This window comes from Hyperolius riggenbachi, chromosome 6 (assembly GCF_040937935.1).
Source record: "Hyperolius riggenbachi isolate aHypRig1 chromosome 6, aHypRig1.pri, whole genome shotgun sequence".
NCBI lineage: Eukaryota > Metazoa > Chordata > Amphibia > Anura > Hyperoliidae > Hyperolius > Hyperolius riggenbachi.
The window spans coordinates 352714440-352731932 of record NC_090651.1 but is presented as its reverse complement, the minus strand read 5'-3'; the positions used below and the strand labels follow the sequence as shown (position 1 = coordinate 352731932).

General features: G+C 44.7%; 1 protein-coding gene across 7 annotated transcripts in view; it reads right to left on the bottom strand.

Annotated features, from left to right (window-relative positions):
- RAP1GAP (RAP1 GTPase activating protein) overlaps positions 1 to 17493 on the bottom strand; it is a 339663-nt gene that overhangs the window by 248528 nt on the left and 73642 nt on the right. The window lies entirely within an intron of this gene.

The window sequence follows — 17493 nt, the reverse complement described above, 5'->3', positions numbered from 1 at the left end:
GCTAGTCTTGTCAGATCTGACTTTAAAGTCTGAAACACCTGATCTGCTGCATGCTTGTTCAGGGGCTATGGCTAATAGTATTAGAGGCAGAGGACCAGCAGGGCAGCCAGGCAACTGGTATTGCTTAAAAGGAAATAAACATGGCAGCCTCCATATACTTCTCTCTTCAGTTCCCCTTTAAGCTAATGCTAATGTAAGCTAATGTACAGGAATAGTAAAATATGCGTGTGGGGGAGGGGGGGGGGGGCGGCGGGGGTACTGCAGTCCTCAGAGCAATGTCTATAGTACGATTACATAACGTAATGGTCTCTGGTGATTGTTACCCGTTACAATATTGTCGAGGATCAGCAGAGGATTATTCGGATCCTGTAAAACATGATTGTCACAAATGCCCCTTAATGAAGTGCTGGAATCTGCAGAGCCCAATGTTTTCATAACAGTCCACCTCTATTCACCGGACCGCCGGCGATCGCCGAAGCCAACCATCTGATCGCGACCGGGGATAGCCAATGAGATGAGATTGGTGGTCAGCTGAACCCGGCCACACGCCGGAACCTCTGACAGGGATCTGATAGTAAGAGATATACTTTGCAGTAGTTGCAAAGTCGTTTGTTTGCAGAATAACATGAAGAATTCTTTCAGGTTGTAAAGTTTAATCACAGGGGACTCATCAGAAATGTCCAGCCTGATGTGTCTTTCACCCGATTGATTTTACTGAAACATTCATAGTTTCTTACCTGCAGGGGTTTTGCTAGGATCCTAAAGGTAGCCATACACTGGCTCGATTCCCGGCCGTTTCGACAGCAGATTCGATCCTGGGATCGAATCTGCTGCCAATCGTTCGCGGTAAACGCAGCCGCCGATCCGATTCCCTCCCGGAATCGGATCAGTCCGTCGATCGCGCCGTGCGGGAAATTACCCTCGATCGCCCGCGGGTAAAGTGCGCGTCGCTAGCGGCGGCCGATCCGATCAGGTATACATTACCTGAGGCTGGCTCCCGGGCGTCTTCTCCACGCTGCACGGCTCTGTTCCGGCTCCATCCATCCATCCCGGCGCTTCCTGTGTCACTGCAGTGACCAGGAAGTTCTAATAGAGGGCGCTCTATTTGAACTTCCTGGTCACGGAGTAACACAGGAAGCGCCGTAATCGATCCGGAACAGAGCCGTGCAATGCGGAGAAGATGCCCGGGAGCCAGCATCAGGTAATGTATACGGGGGGGACAGGCGGCAGGAGCAGCTCAGCAGATGGTGAATCGGTTTCAGGCTGAAATCGGTTCACAATCTGTTTGCAGTAAAGGCAGCCATACGATCCCTCTCTGATCAGATTCGATCAGATAGGGATCTGTCAGCTGGTCGATCTAATGGCACATCGACCAGTGTATGGCTACCTTAAGAGATCTGGTGCACTTTTGAGCACTTCAGACTAGCGATGGTCATAATCAACAAATTACGATTTCTCTAAATTTCACATACATTTTCGCAATTACGCTTATACATAATTACGATTTGCAAATTTGATTTCGTGTAGTCATTCGTAATATCGCATAAAATTTCACAAAATTTCGCGTCATTCCTTGCCGATTTTAGCAGTGAATAGCAAAGCCCAAATACATGCTATTGACACCAAAATTGCTACATGTGTTTAAGAGACTCTGAAATCCCTCAGCTGATCTCATATGATCTGTGAAAAAGCAGTGTGTGTTTAAGCAGAGCAAAAACTAACAGTAAATCATTCCTCTGTGAATTGTCACAGAGAAGTGGAACCTATCTACAGTACATGGTTCAACTCTAGCCCTGACGCCAACACAAACTGTTACAAAAGCTTATATACACTGCATTTTTTTTTCACACAGGCTGTCATCAGAGACCTCTGAAAAGCTTTCTAGTGTTGCTGGCTAAAAGCTCTATGTATGTGGGGTTTACAGAAGGACAGTTTGTTTGATAGTTCCTCTTTAACCACTTCAGCCTTCAGTCGTTTTCACTTTATGCATCCGAGCAATGTTCACCTCCCATTCATTAGCCTATAACTTTATCACTACTTATCACAATGAACTGATCTATATCTTGTTTTTTCCGCCACCAATTAAGCTTTCTTTGGGTGGTACATTTTGCTAAGAGCCACTTTACTGTAAATGCATTTTAACAGGAAGAATAAGAAAAAAATTGAAAAAATTAATTATTTCTCAGTTTTCAGCCATTATAGTTTTAAAATAATACATGCCTCCATAATTAAAACTCATGTATTGTATTTGCTCATATGTCCCAGTTATTACACCGTTAACATCATGTCCCTATCACAATGTATGGCGACAATATTTTATTTGGAAATAAAGGTGCACTTTTTCCGTTATGCATCTATCACTATTTACAAGTTTAAAATAAAAAATAAAAAAATAGAAATTATTCATCTTTACATTGATATTTAAAAAGTTTAGACCCTTAGGTAAATATTTACATGTTTTTTTTTATTGAAATGTTTTTTGTTTTTTTTTTCATATTAAACATTTTATTTGGGTATTTTTGGGAGGGTGGGATCTAAACAGTAGTTTTATAATGTAAATGTGTGTTGAGTTTTATTTTTTTTACTTTTAGTTGTAGTTTTACTTTTGGCCACAAGATGGCGGCCATGAGTTTGTTTACATGACGTCACTCTAAGCGTAACATACGCTTAGAGAGACGCATAGGGGATGCAACAGCCAGAAAAAGCGAAGCTTCAGAGAGAAGCTGTCGCTTTTTCTGCGGGGGAGAGGAATCAGTGATCGGGCACCATAGCCCGATTCACTGATTGCCTGGCTAACAAACCGCAGGCCGGGAGCGTGCGTGCAATCGGCCGCGGGAGCGCGTGGACGCGCACATGGCCTCCTGGGCGTAGCTAGTAAGTCCAGGAGGCCGAAGTAGTTAAAGTCATTGGGAGTCGTGCAAATTAAAAAAAAAAGCCAGATCCTTACCTAAAGAGAAGGAAGGCTCTGGGTCCGAATGAGCCTTCCCGCTCCTTTCTCGATGCCCTCAGTGAAGCGCCGGCTCCCGTGTTTGAACCCCCCACCGCGGGGGAGTTCAGAAGCCTTCGGGAGCCGAGAGCCGGGAACCACAAGCGCGAGAGAGAGGGCGTTCTACGTCCGCAGTATGGAGCAGCCCATCTTCGGGAGCACTCGGGCTCCAAAAGACTTTCCAAACCCTCCTTCGGCAGAGGAGCGAGCATTCATTAGTCAAATACTGCTCCCGGGGACATCGCTGCACCGAGGGCACTGGGAGAGGAGAGGGAAGGCTCTATAGGACCCAGAGCCTCCCTCTCCTTAGGTAAGTATCTGACTGAGAGGGGTATGGAGGCTGCCATTTTTATTTCCTTCTAAGCAATACCTGTTGCCTGGCTGTACTGCTGATCCTCTGCCTCTAATACTTTTAGCCATATATCCTGAACAAGCATGCATATCAGGGGTTTCTGATATTATTGTCAGATCTGACAAGATTAGCTGCATGCTTGTTCCTGGTAGTGTTCAGATGCTGCTGCAGCCAATAGATCAGTTGAGCTGCCAGGCAACTGGTATTGTTTAAAAGGAAACAAATATGGCAACCTTCATATTCTTCTCACTTCAGTTGCCGTTTAAATATTGTAAAAGAAGTAAGCAATTTTATAAATTATGTTATTTTTACTACAGTTCCTCTTTAATAAAATAATAAGAATTATAATTCAGTTCCCGTACAGCGGCGTGCATGCGCTGCGCTTAGCGGTGTTTTGATTAGCAAATGCGCAGTTGCTAGTCTCTGGCAATTACATGTTTGCTTTTGTTTAGCGAATGACCCTCTGTGTGTTGATACACATCCGTTCTTTAATTCTGCGCCAGAAAATTAGACACGGGCGCCAAGAATTGGCAAAACAACTGCCAGTGCGCTGGGCTGAAAGCCAATGTAAGCTGAATTAAAAAACAAACAAACAGACACTTACCTAGGGAGGGGGAAGGCTCTGGGTCCTATAGAGCCTTCTCGTTCCTCTCCCGGTCTCCTCGTTTCAGTGATGTCACCCCTGTTTGAATCCCTTACCGCAGGAGGCTTCAGAAGTCTTTGAGAGTCCTAGTGCTCCCAAAGACAGGCGACTCAGTGCCATGCATGCATGAGAGCGAGAGAGAGAGCACACGTGCGCAGTCACAGTACAGAACTGCACGTCTTCAGGAGCACTCGCACTCCCAAAGACTTCCAAAACCTCGCAGCGCAGAGCGGTATTCGACCGATCTGGCGGATATTGCTCCCGGGGTGACAGCTCTGGAATGAGGGGACCGTGAGAGGAGCGGGAGGGCTGTATAGTAGTGACGCCTTCCCTCTTCATGGGTAAGTATTTGTTTTTGTTTTTTTTTTTCAATTCACTTAAAGTGTACCAGAGACAAAAAAAATTCATACATACCTGGGACTTCCTCCAGCCCCCTCCAGCCTGATCGCTCCCTCTGCGCTGTCCTCCACCTCCTAGGTCTACGGTACGGTGTCCTGGTATCTTCCGCCAGTTGGGTAAAGTCGGTGCATGCACAGTGCGGCTGCGCGTGCTCCCGTGTCTTGCTCCCGCGGCCAGGAGAGCCTGCGCAGAAAGCTCCCAGAGGTGGGAGCGTGGTGGGGCGGGTGTGTCCGACTGGCTGAAGATACCGGGACCCCGTACCGAAGATCAAGAAGGCGGAGGAGGGCGCAGAGGAAGCGATCAGGCTGGAAGGGGCTGGAGGAAGCCCCAGGTATGTATGGATTTTTTTTTATCAGGTTTTCGTCTCTGGTTTCCTTTAAAGGATACCAGAGCTGAAAAGGTTTGGAGAAATGGGGGAGCAGGCATGTATGGAGAACTTTCCTGATGGCCACCACTCCCCCCGTTCTCCTCTACCTCCCTCCTTACATACCTAAAGCCCCCACGGCAGCCTCTTCCGGGTCGCCGGAGTCGGGCTTCAGTGCATAGGCGCTAGCCCGGCTGTGCGTATCCCTAAGCATGCGACTGCGGCAGGGAGCACTCTGCGCATGTGTATGATGTTATGATTATGCCATGTACATGCGCAGATCGCACCCATTGGTTTTTAATGCAATCAAAATATAGAAACGGGAAGCAGAAATCCTCTGTTATTGCCTCACACTGCCCCCTAGTGACAACTGCCCATAAATACACATTACAGCAGTACTAATTAGAGGCTGGGAAATGTAACAAATAAGAAAAAAAATGTGCTAAAATAAATTGGCCTGGAGCTCTTGCAAACCTCTAAATAAACTGGCTGCTAAAGGGTTAAAGAATACAGACGTGTTGGAGGGACACTAATAAATGTGGCACACATAGATAATGGGACACTGATGAATGGATCAGCCACACAAACGCTCAGAGAACACCAATCACTGCTATGCAGACAGAGCCGAGGGGATGCAAAAGCTGCGACACGAGGAGGAAGATGGCAGGATAGTGACACCAAAGGACCCGGGGGACACTATTGGCTGCAGGACACAAGAGGAACCAGGGGACATTAATGAATGTAGGACACATGAGGAGCTGGGGGACACTAATGAATGTTTCCACACAAGGCTCTGAGGGCCTCATTATTAAATGCGACACACACAGACACTATTATATGTGACACAAGAGAACTGAGGGGACAAAAACAAATGTAACGCAATGAAGCAGAATGCACACTACTGAAATTGAGAGGTATTAAGCTAAGGGGGCACTAATGAATGTGACACACAAAGCACCAAGGGGACACTACTGAGTGACTGCAGCTCACAGGAAACTGGAGGGGCAGTATTGAGTGTGACACACATTGACCTGAAAGGACATACATAACTGGGACACTAAAGGACAGTAAAGGATGTGACACACGTGGACCTAAGAGAATACGAATAACTGTCGCACACATGGAGCTGAGGGGACTGTAATGAGTGTGACACACAGGGACCTAATAACCGTTGCACACATGGAGCTGAGGGGACTGTAATGAGTGTGACACACAGGGACCTGAGAGGACATACATAGCTGGGACATGCAGGGGAGCTGAAGAGACAGTAAAGGATGTGACCCACACAGGGACCTCAGAGAACACTAATAACCGTTGCACACATGAAGCTGAGGGGACTGTAATGAGTGGGACACACATGGACCTCAAAACTGCCACACACAGCGTGCTAAGGGGAATGTAATGAGTGCAACTCAGAGAGACCTAATAACTGCTGCACACAGTGTGCTGAGGGGACTGTAATAAGTGGAACCCACAGGGACCTAATAACTGCTGCACACAGTGTGCTGAGGGGACTGTAATGAGTGTGACACCCATATTGTGCGGTGTGACATTATGGCTTATGGTGGTCTCCACCTGTGCCCCTCGGACTTTGGCTACATCTGCTGCGGCGGCCGGCTCCCAATTGCTCCAGATGCTGCTGGATTTGCATAATGAGATGAGTCGCCAGGCAACTAATGTGGTTGGATCTTATTTTTACCTCCATTACGATATTTGATGCAATAAACAAACTCCGCTATGAATAGACTGAGATTAAATTTATAACAACAATTTTCTGCTTCATGATGAGAGAGTAACCATCGTTCCAAGCCATCATTCTATGCAGGATGGGAAATCAATGCCCTCGTAACCAGGTTTTATATATATATATATATATATATATATATATATATATATATATATATATATATATATATATATATACACACACAGTACAGAGCGATTGTCGCCCTGTAACCAGGTTATATAGATATAAATACTGTACAGAGCGACTGTCACCCTGTAACCAGGTAATATAGATATAAATACTGTACAGAGCGACTGTCACCCTGTAACCAGGTAATATAGATATAAATACTGTACAGAGCGACTGTCACCCTGTAACCAGGTAATATAGATATAAATACTGTACAGAGCGACTGTCACCCTGTAACCAGGTTATATAGATATAAATACTGTACAGAGCGACTGTCACCCTGTAACCAGGTAATATAGATATAAATACTGTACAGAGCGACTGTCACCGTGTAACCAGGTTATATAGATATAAATACTGTACAGAGCGACTGTCACCCTGTAACCAGGTTATATGGATATATATACTGTACAGAGCGACTGTCACCCTGTAGCCAGGTTATATGGATATATATATACTGTACAGAGCGACTGTCACCCTGTAACCAGGTTATATAGATATATATACTGTACAGAGCGACTGTCACCCTGTAGCCAGGTTATATGGATATATATATACTGTACACAGCGACTGTCACCCTGTAACCAGGTTATATAGATATATATATACTGTACAGAGCGACTGTTACCCTGTAACCAGGATATATATATATATATATATATATATATATATATATATATATATATATATATATATATATATATATATATATATATATATATATATATATATATATACAGTGGTGTGAAAAACTATTTGCCCCCTTCCTGATTTCTTATTCTTTTGCATGTTTGTCACACTTAAATGTTTCTGCTCATCAAAAACCGTTAACTATTAGTCAAAGATAAGATAATTGAACACAAAATGCAGTTTTAAATGATAGTTTTTATTATTTAGTGAGAAAAAAAACTCCAAATCTACATGGCCCTGTGTGAAAAAGAAATTGCCCCCTGAACCTAATAACTGGTTGGGCCACCCTTAGCAGCAATAATTGCAATCAAGCGTTTGCGATAACTTGCAACCATTCTTAGACCATAGGGCCCAACCGTCCCGTTTTCGTCGGGACTGTCACGATTTTGGGGGGCTCTCCCGCTATCACGGTATGAGCCCCCCAAGTCCCGGGCAGCAGTGGGCAGTGAGGGTGGGAAAAAAATGATCGAGGCGCCAGCCGCGGGTAAATGGGATGCAGGACGCGTGCATCCCATTACTACCTCCCTCCCTCCCTCCCTTGGAATCTAACCCCCCCCTGTGTCTCCCCCCTGTTAGCAGAGTGTGCAGCTAAGCAGAGCGGGCTGTCAGCTTACCGATATCCATGGTCGCGTACCACCATCTGGCTTCCTGCTTCCTGTGACGTCACAGGAAGCAGATTGAAGCCGGACATCGGTATGCGTCCATGGATACCGGTAAGCTGACAGCCTGCTCCGCTTAGCTGCGCACTCTGCAAACAGGGGGGAGACACAGGGGGGGTTAGATTCTAAGGGAGGGAGGGAGGGAGGTAGTAATGGGATGCACGCGTCCTGCATCCCATTTACCCGCGGCTGGCGCCTCAATCATTTTTTTCTTGCATTGGCACCCTCCTCCTCACCCACCCATCCACCCACCCACGGACACCTTCACCCACCCACCCACGGACACCCTCCTCCTCCTCATCATCATATATGGGGGAGACATATGTATTAAAAAATTATTAGGGAATATTATTAATTGAAATTTTTTTTTTTTTTTTTATGGTAGGTGTGACTGTTAATGGCAGGGTTCCCAAACTTGACATAGTTGGCCACTTGGTGACGGATACATATTCAGAAATGTGGGTGGAGCCTACAACAGCCAATCAAAATTCACCTATTCATTTTTAAGGGAAATATTTTTATTGCTACCATTCTTACACTGTTAATGGCAGAGGCCTCAAACCTGATACAGTCAGTCATTGGGTGACTGTGGTCCAAATTCACTAAAGGGGGTGGAGCCACAAACAGCCAATCAGATTTGTGAGATTGATTTCAGCCATTCTGTTATTGGCAGGGTTCTCAAACTTGACACAGTTGGTCACTGATTAATATTCAGGAAAGTGGGTGGAGCCTACAACAGCAAATCAAAATTCACCTATTGATTTTCAAGGGGAATATTTACATTGCTGCTCTTCTTACACTCTTAATGGCAGAGGCCTCAATCTGGTACAGTCGGTCACTGGGAGACTGGGATTTTAATTCCGAAAAAGGGACAGGCCACAAAAAGCCAATTAGATTTGTTTAATTTCAATGGGAAAATGCAATGTACTGATGCCAAGGACACCAAAGCTAATAAACTTGGTCATTAAGTGACTGTATGTCAAGGTTAGAAATAGTGGGCGGAGCCAAAAAAAACTAACTTTTTACATGGGAAAATATTAACTGCAGCCATTCTTACACTGTTAGTAGCAGGGTTCTCAAACTTGACACAGTAGGTCACTGGGTGACTGGGATTAATATTCAGAGTGGGTGGAACCTACAACGGCCAATCAAAATTTACCTATTGATTTTCAAGAGGAATGTGGAAACTGCTGCCATTCTTACACTGTTAATAGCAGTGGCCTCAAGTTTGCTGTAGTCGGTCATTAAGTGACTGGGGTTCAAATTCACTAAAGGGGCAGAGCAACAAACAGCCAATCAGATTTCTTTTCTGGATAAACTGCTTCTGTTCACACAATTGTGATGCCAGGAACCCAAAAGATCAAAATCTGGTCATTGAGTGACTGTTAGCAATATAGTTACCTCTGCTGTGGGAAGCGGCATCACGGATTCCGCGTCTGACGTCACCTTGCCAGCAGCGGCATCCCCGCAGGCTCCGCTCCGCAGGCCGGGCATCTCCTCATTGCACAGGCATAGATTGTCACGCACGTGCGATAGGCGGCGTGAGCTTTATGCATTAAGGAGGCGAGTCAGCTGACACGCCGGTCAGCTGACCTCGGCCGCCACCTCCGCAGAGCTGATTGGTCGGCTCGCTCTGGGCGGGTCTTTAGGAATAGCCTGTACTTAAACTCAGGGCTTTCAGTAGCCCGTTGTCTGTTGTTGCTGAAACTGTGCAGTGAAACCTCTCAGACCTTAGTCAGATCCGTGTGTGTTTGATCCGGCAGGACCCCGGAGATTCACACTTAGCTTAGGAAAAAACATACCATTGTATATTGATTTTCTGTGTATGACTCTTTGCCTGAACCTTTTATTACCCTCTCTGCCTCTCGATTCTATACCTTGCCAATCTGATCTGCTGCCGACCTCAGCCCGACCTCCACTCTGATCTTGTCTGCTGATACTGCACTTTCGCCCATCTGATCTGTTACCGACCTCGGGCTGTTTTCTTACTACGATTTTGTCTGACGATTATGTACCGCTGCTGACCGACCTGTTACCGACTTTGCTCGTACAACCACTCTCTGGTTAGTGATAGTTTCAGTCATCTAAGGGCTATCACTAAAGGAATACTCCTAGTATTACTGTGCACTAATACACATGTGATCACACTCTGAATAAAGTACTGACTACTGCTCTGATAGAGCATGTTCTGATCATCAGATACGCCACTGATCATTACAGTGACTGTGTCAAGGTTACAAAAAGTGGGTAGAGTCAAAAACAATTTCCCTGGGAAAATGTAAACTGCAACTGCAGCCCTTCTTCACTGTTAATGGTAGGGTTCTTAAACTTTGCACAGTAGGCTACTGGGTGACTTGGATTAGTATTAAGAAAAGTGGGTGGAGCCTAAAAAACAATCAAAATTCACGTGTTGATTTTCAAGGGGAATATTACAATTGCTGCCATTCTTGCACTTTTAATGGCACAAGTCTCAAACCTGGTACAATTGGTCATTTGGTCACTGGGGTTCAAATTCAGAAAAGGGGGCAGAGCCACAAACAGCCAATCAGATTTGTTTCAGTTCACTGGGAAAATACAAATTATTGATGCAAAGGACCCCAAAGCTTACAAACTTCATCATTGAGTGACTGTGTGTCAAAATTACAAAAAGTGGGTGGAGCCAAAAGCAAATTTCACTGGTAAAATATAAACTGCAGCCATTCTTACACTGTTAATGGCAGGGCTCTCAAACTTTGCCCAGATAGTCACTGGGTGACTGAGGTTGATGTTCGGGGAAGTGGGTGGAGCCTATAGTAGCCAATCAAAATGTACCTGTTGATTTTCAAGGGGACTATTTAAATTGTTGCCATTTTTACACTGTTAACAGCAGATGCCTCAAACCTGCTACAGTTGGTCATTGGGTGACTGGGGTTCAAATGCTGGAGAGGGGCGGAGCCACAAAAAGCCAATGTGATTTGTTTAATTTTTATGGGAATATACAAATTATTGATGCCAAAGACCCCAAAGCTCACAAACTTGGTCATTGAGTGTTTGTGTGGTAGGGTTAGAAAAAGTGGGTGGAGCCAACACCAGCAAAATACATACCCGGGCAACGCCGGGTCATCAGCTAGTGTACTATAGTCTACATGAAAATAAAGTCTAAATGTCAGATTATTCAATAGCTCAGCTGAAACAACTACACACCAACATTCATCCGGAGATAATATATTATAACTATGCATAAAATGGGAGATGTTATTCATATATTATATTTTATACTGCATATTTTCGTTGCAGTTTAAATATATCAGGAGTTAGAGTCAGTATATTGACTCTGACTCAGACTATGACTCCAGGTACTCACAAATTGATTCTGACTCTGACTCACAGCCCTGGGTGTTGCTATAGAAACCTGCCTGCAGCCAGTGAGATTTTATCTGTGCTCTTATTGGATAATGAATTAAGATTTCTGGTCTCATTTTTAGTTGCTGCTTCTTTATGTTTTTCTCCCTGAAAGTTAAACTCCAGTCCCAGATTTATGGAAGGTTTAGTGGGGACAGGTCAGTAGTACCCCTGCTGCTCTTTTATTGCTGTCTGGGTCCATGCAGTACAGAAATTCATTTGCTTTTGATTTTATTTGTGTCATGGGCGTCACAGATGACAGAAGTGAGTAGAAAACCTCATAAAGACAAAGATAATCGTGACAGCTCTCTTCTCCCGAGTAGGGAAATACAGAAGGGACACCGAGAGCCCAAAGGTGTAATATGTATTGGCAGTTGGAAAATGTAAGGTAAGTAGAATTATACTCACAAACCATGCCGCCCATAGCCTCAACCAAGCCACTGCGCCTGCGCATAGGTGACGCGGCCATCCATACGCGTCAACGCGTCATATGACGCTACACAAAACGGCAACACCCACTCTCCCTCTTTCCTGGCAACAATTGGCTAATTGAACCCATCTACGTGTACTTAAAGCGCCCTCTCACACTGCATAGGAACAGAGGCGCTGTGCATTTTTCTGACCTATTGCTGGTAAATGAATAACTTTAGCCATTCCAATTTTAATTGTCCTTTCTGTACTACTTTCATTTTCACTACAAGTTAATATCCAAGTCTCACTATGTTTGTCCTAATGGTTTTCTGCACTTTGTTTCAATACCCTATTACCTAGCTTGCCTCCCCATTTCTAGCCGATATATATTATTTACTATCCTATAAGAGTAAATGTCATTCCCACCCCTAGTATATTACAGTATATTATATTGATCATGAGCAATTTATTTAATTCACACCATGGCTACAAACTTGCATATATTTAAAACACCAATACCAATTCACAGGTATATACAGTATGTATGTATAGGTTAATATCAGTATAGAATTGTCCATAAATGCATAGGTCTGATATTGTTAATTTTGCCTCTGACCTCCAGCCATATACTGCTCCTGTTATATACCTGAAGAAGCCGGGTTAAACCTGCGAAAAGCATTGCAACCTTGTTTTGGAGTATGCTAATAAATTGATGTTTATTACAAATTGACAGTCCTGGTGTCTGCTTACGGGAGGTAAGTCCACCGCTGCCTCCTAAGCAATTTTAAGAATTGTAGTGATTTTTATCCTGCTGGCACCTCTGTTTACTTTATATCGCTCTTCTCCCTAGATCACAGGTGTGGAACTCCAGGCCTGGGGGGCCAGATCCATGCCAGTGTTTAGGATGGACTGAGAAAGAGAGGAATGTGTTCTACCTGATGGACCACACCTTGCCTGATTCAGACCCATCAAATTAATTTGAGTTGTATCAAAAATGTGTGAGGACCTCGGCCCTCGTAGGACTGACATCCCTGCCCTAGAAAGAGGGCACATAACTTGTGTCTGATTTATATTTCTGTCTGTGACCCAGTTGTTACTCTCTCAAGGGTGTCACAGAAGACAGAAAGTGTGACACAGACAGAAGGTACAAGAGGACAGATGTTCTGAGCCTTCCCCATCATCCCAAGCTCAGAAAATAGTTACTACTTAAAGGACCTCTGTTGCGAAATCTTAAAATTTAAAATATATTCAAACATATACAATTAAGAAGTACGTTTCTTCCAGAGTAAAATGAGCCATAAATTACTTTTCTCCTATGTTGCCGTCACTTACAGAAAGTAGTAGAAATCTGACAGAACCGACAGGTTTTGGACTAGCCCATCTCCTCATGGGGGGTTCTTTATTTTTAAAATGCACTTAATGAATGTTAGTTGCTCCGTCCAATTGTCAAAAAAGTGCATGGCGAGCAGGGAGGCCTTCCAGCATCTTTGTATAAATCTTTTTCAGGGGGTGTCTTTAAATAGAATAAAAGCCATGCTGAGAATCCCCTATGGAGAGGTGGACTAGCCCAAAACCTGTCGGTAACGTCAGATTTCTACTACTTCCTGTAAGTGACAGCAACATAGGAGAAAAGTAATGTATGGCTCATTTTACTCTGAGAAACGTAGAGTACTTCTTATTTGTATGTGTTTTACATTTTAAGATTTTAAAATTTTAAGCAAACTTAAGCCGAAAAATAAACGTATGAGATAATAAATTGTATGTGTAGTACAGAATAGAAATAGAACATTAGTAGCAAAGAAAAGACTCTAAGGCCTAGTGCACACCAGAGCATTTCGGCTGCGGTTTGCGATCCGCTTGCGGGTGCGGATCCGCTAGGGTAATGTATTTCAATGGGCTGGTGCACACCAGAGCGAGAGGCGTTTTGCAGAAACGCATACTCCCGGGCTGCTGCAGATTTTGGATTGCGGAGGCGTTTCTGTCTCATTGTTAAGTATAGGAAAAACGCAAACCGCTCTGAAAAACGGCACTTCAGAGCGGTTTGCCAGGCGGTTTTTGTTACAGTAGCTGTTCAGTAACAGCTTTACTGTAACAATACATGAAATCTACTACACCAAAACCGCTACACAAAACCACAAAACGCTAGCTGAAAAGCTACAGAAAAAAAAGAAAAAGCGTTTCAAAATCTGCTAGCATTTTGCGGATCTGCTAGCGGTTTTTGGTGTGCACCAGGCCTCATACTGTTTTCCAGTACAGGAAGAGTTAAGAAACTTTAGTTTTTATTAATGCAAAAGAGCATCTCTGAGCTTTTCCACCCAACTTGGGTGGAAAACAGTTCTGTTTTCGGAAGCACTTGAACAGCCAAGACACAGTGAGAGGCAGCTTGAGATAAAGCTGCAGGGAAGTTCAAAGGGTCATTATTTCTGCTTTCTTTTATAGCTTAAACACCTCACCCGGAAGCGGTTTTTCCCCTAACGGACAAGAGCGATTTCCACCTTTCAATGCTCATCCCTTTCATTTGCCAATAGCTTCATCACTACTAATGACAATGACATGATCTATATCTTGTTTTTTTCACCAGCAATTGGGCTTTTTGGGGTTGATATTCGTTTTCAGTAATTACTTTATTTTCTATGCATATTAAAGGGAAACAAAGACAAAAAAAAAAGAAAAAAATACACTATTTCTCCAATCTCATCCCCTGTAGTTTTAATATAAACACTGCTACTGTGCATAAAACCCACACATTTTATCTGCTTATTTGTTCTGGTTATCACAACATTATAATTATGTCCCTAGTACAAAGTATGGTGACAATATATTATTTGGAAGTAAAGGTGTATTTTTTCTATGGTAGTTTTTTTTTTCTCACTTATCTCACACGCACGCATACGGGAACGCACATGCACGCGCGGGAGCACGCACGTGAACGTGCAGAGTGGCAGCAGCACTGTTTGACTTATAAAAATGTCCTGGAGCCGTAAAGAGGCTCTAGCAGGACGTTTTTATAAGTCTGCTTGTCATTAAGTGGTTAAAGTGCACCTGAGATGAAATGATTTTAAAGTGTTATACATACCTGGGGTTTCCTCCAGCCCCCTCCACGCCGATCGTTCCCTCGCTGCCGTCCTCCGTGTCCTAGATTCTTCGGTAGATGCTCCGTTAGATTTGCCAGTCGGGGTCAGGCACTGCCTGTGCTCGCTCCCCCGTCACACTCCCGCGGCTGGGAGTGTTTTGCTCCTGCACAGAAGTACTGCGCAGGTGTAAAACTTTCTCTGCGACGGGAGAGCAGAGGGGGCGCGTGCAGCCGAGCTGCGCATGTGCAATACTCCACAACAGACAAATCTAATGGGGCATCTACCAAGGAATCCAGGAGGCGGAGGACGGCAGCGAGGGAACGATCACCATGGAGAGGGCTGGAGGAAGCCCCAGGTATGTATAAAACTTTTACCTTTGGTCATCTTAGGTTCTCTTTAAAAGACAGAGGATGATCTTAAAGAGAAACTCCAACCTAGAATTGAACTTTATCCCAATCAGTAGCTGATACCCCCTTTTACATGAGAAATATAATGCTTTTCACAAACAGACCATCAGGGGGCGCTGTATGACTGATTTTGTGCTGAAACCCCTCCCACAAGAAGCTCTGAGTACCGCGGTACTCTGGGCAAACTGCCACAATGTAACAATGTTCACAGACAGGAATTAGCTGTTTACAGCTGTCTGTAACAGCCAAAACAGCTAGGAGCAGCTACATAACCTTCCCACAGTAAAAATGTCACCATGTAATAAATGTCAGAATGTAAATCGGGGAGAGGAAAGATTTTACAATGAGCAAACATTGACTAAATCATTTATACACAATTATTGTAAAAATGAAGCACTTTTTTTACTACATTATTTACTACATTATTTTCACTGGAGTTCCTCTTTAAAACTGCAATTATGACAGAGTGATGCAATGTTATAAAAAAAAAAAAAAAAAAAAAAAAAAGAGCTATATGGGCTGGTGCACACCGAGCGGGTTTTTTGGCGTTTTTACAGCCGCTTGCGGCTGCGGATACGCCTGGTTAATATATCTCAATGGGGTGGTTCACACCACAGCGGGAGGCTGTGGTGGATTGCGGAGGCGTTTCTGCCTCCAATGTAAAGTATAGGAAAAACGCAAAACGCTCTGAAAAACGGCAGTTCAGAGTGGTTTTCCAGGCGTTTTTGTTACAGAAGCTGTTCAGTAACAGCTTTACTGTAACAATATATGAAATATGGTACACTGAAATCCGCAGCAGCAATCCGCAAAACGCCTCATAAAAATTAAAAAAACGGATCAAAATCTGCTAGCATTTTGCGGATCTGCTAGCGGGTTTTGGTGTGCCCTGGGCCTAAGACAATAAATAAAAGTATGAGACTTTTTTTTCTACTAAAGTTCTATTTATTATCCGTAGTACACTATATCTGCATCACACATCATTATACTTGTAGCATTCTCTATATAGTCTATCTTGTGTGCCAGTGATCACTTTGAGCAAACAAGGTTTATTGCATTGCACAGGGCTGCCTTTCTAACATCATATTTTATGCAATGGGAGCTGCCAAGAGTATAGGTGGGTAAACATGCAAAGGAGAGAGTTCGCTGGCTGCATGCTTGTTCCTAGTGTGTCTCCGCTGGCTGTACGCTTGGTACAGATGTGACTCCACTGGCTGCATGTTGGTTCCAGGTGTGACGCCGCTGGCTGCATGCTTGTTCCAGGTGTGACTCCACTGGCTGCATGCTTGTTCCAGGTGTGACTCCACTGGCTGCATGCTTGTTGCAGATGTGACTCCACTGGCTGCATGCTTGTTCCAGGTGTGACTCCACTGGCTGCATGCTTGTTGCAGATGTGACTCCACTGGCTGCGTGCTTTTTCCAGATGAGACTGCACTGGCTGTATGCTTGTTCCAGGCGTGACTCCACTGGCTGCATGCTTGTTCTGGGTGACTCAGCTGGCTGCATGCTTCTCCCAGATGTGACTCCACTGGCTGTGTGCTTGTCCCAGGTGTGACTCTGCTGGCTGCATGCTTGTTCCAGGTGTGACTCTGCTGGCTGGCTGCATGCTTGTTACAGGTGTACCTTCACTGGCTGCATGCTTGTTCCAGGTGTGACTCCACTGACTGCATGCTTGTTCCAAGTGAGTCTTTGCTGGTTGCATGCTGGTTCCAGGTGTGACACCGCTGGCTGCATGCTTGTTCCAGGTGTGACTCCACTGGATGCATGCTAGTTCCAGGTGTGACTCTGCTGGCTGCATGCTTGCTCCAGGTGTGACTCCACTGGCTGCATGCTTGTTCCAGGCGTTTCTCCACTAGTTGCATGTTGGTTCCAGGTCTGACTTAACTGGCTCCATACTTGCTCCAGGTTTGACTCCAATGCCTGCATGCTTCTCCCAGGTGTGACTCCACTGGCTGCATGCTAGTTCCAGGTGTGACTCTGCTGGCTGCATGCTGGTTCCAGGTGTGACTCTGCTGGCTGCATGCTTGTTCCAGGTGTGACTCCGCTGGCTGCATGCTTGTTACAGGTGTGACCTCACTGGCTGCATGCTTGTTCCTGGTGTGGCTCCACTGACTGCATGCTTGTTCCAGGTGTGTCTTTTCTGGTTGCATGCTGGTTCCAGGTGTGACACCGTTGGCTGCATGCTTGTTCCACGTGTGACTCCACTGGATGCATG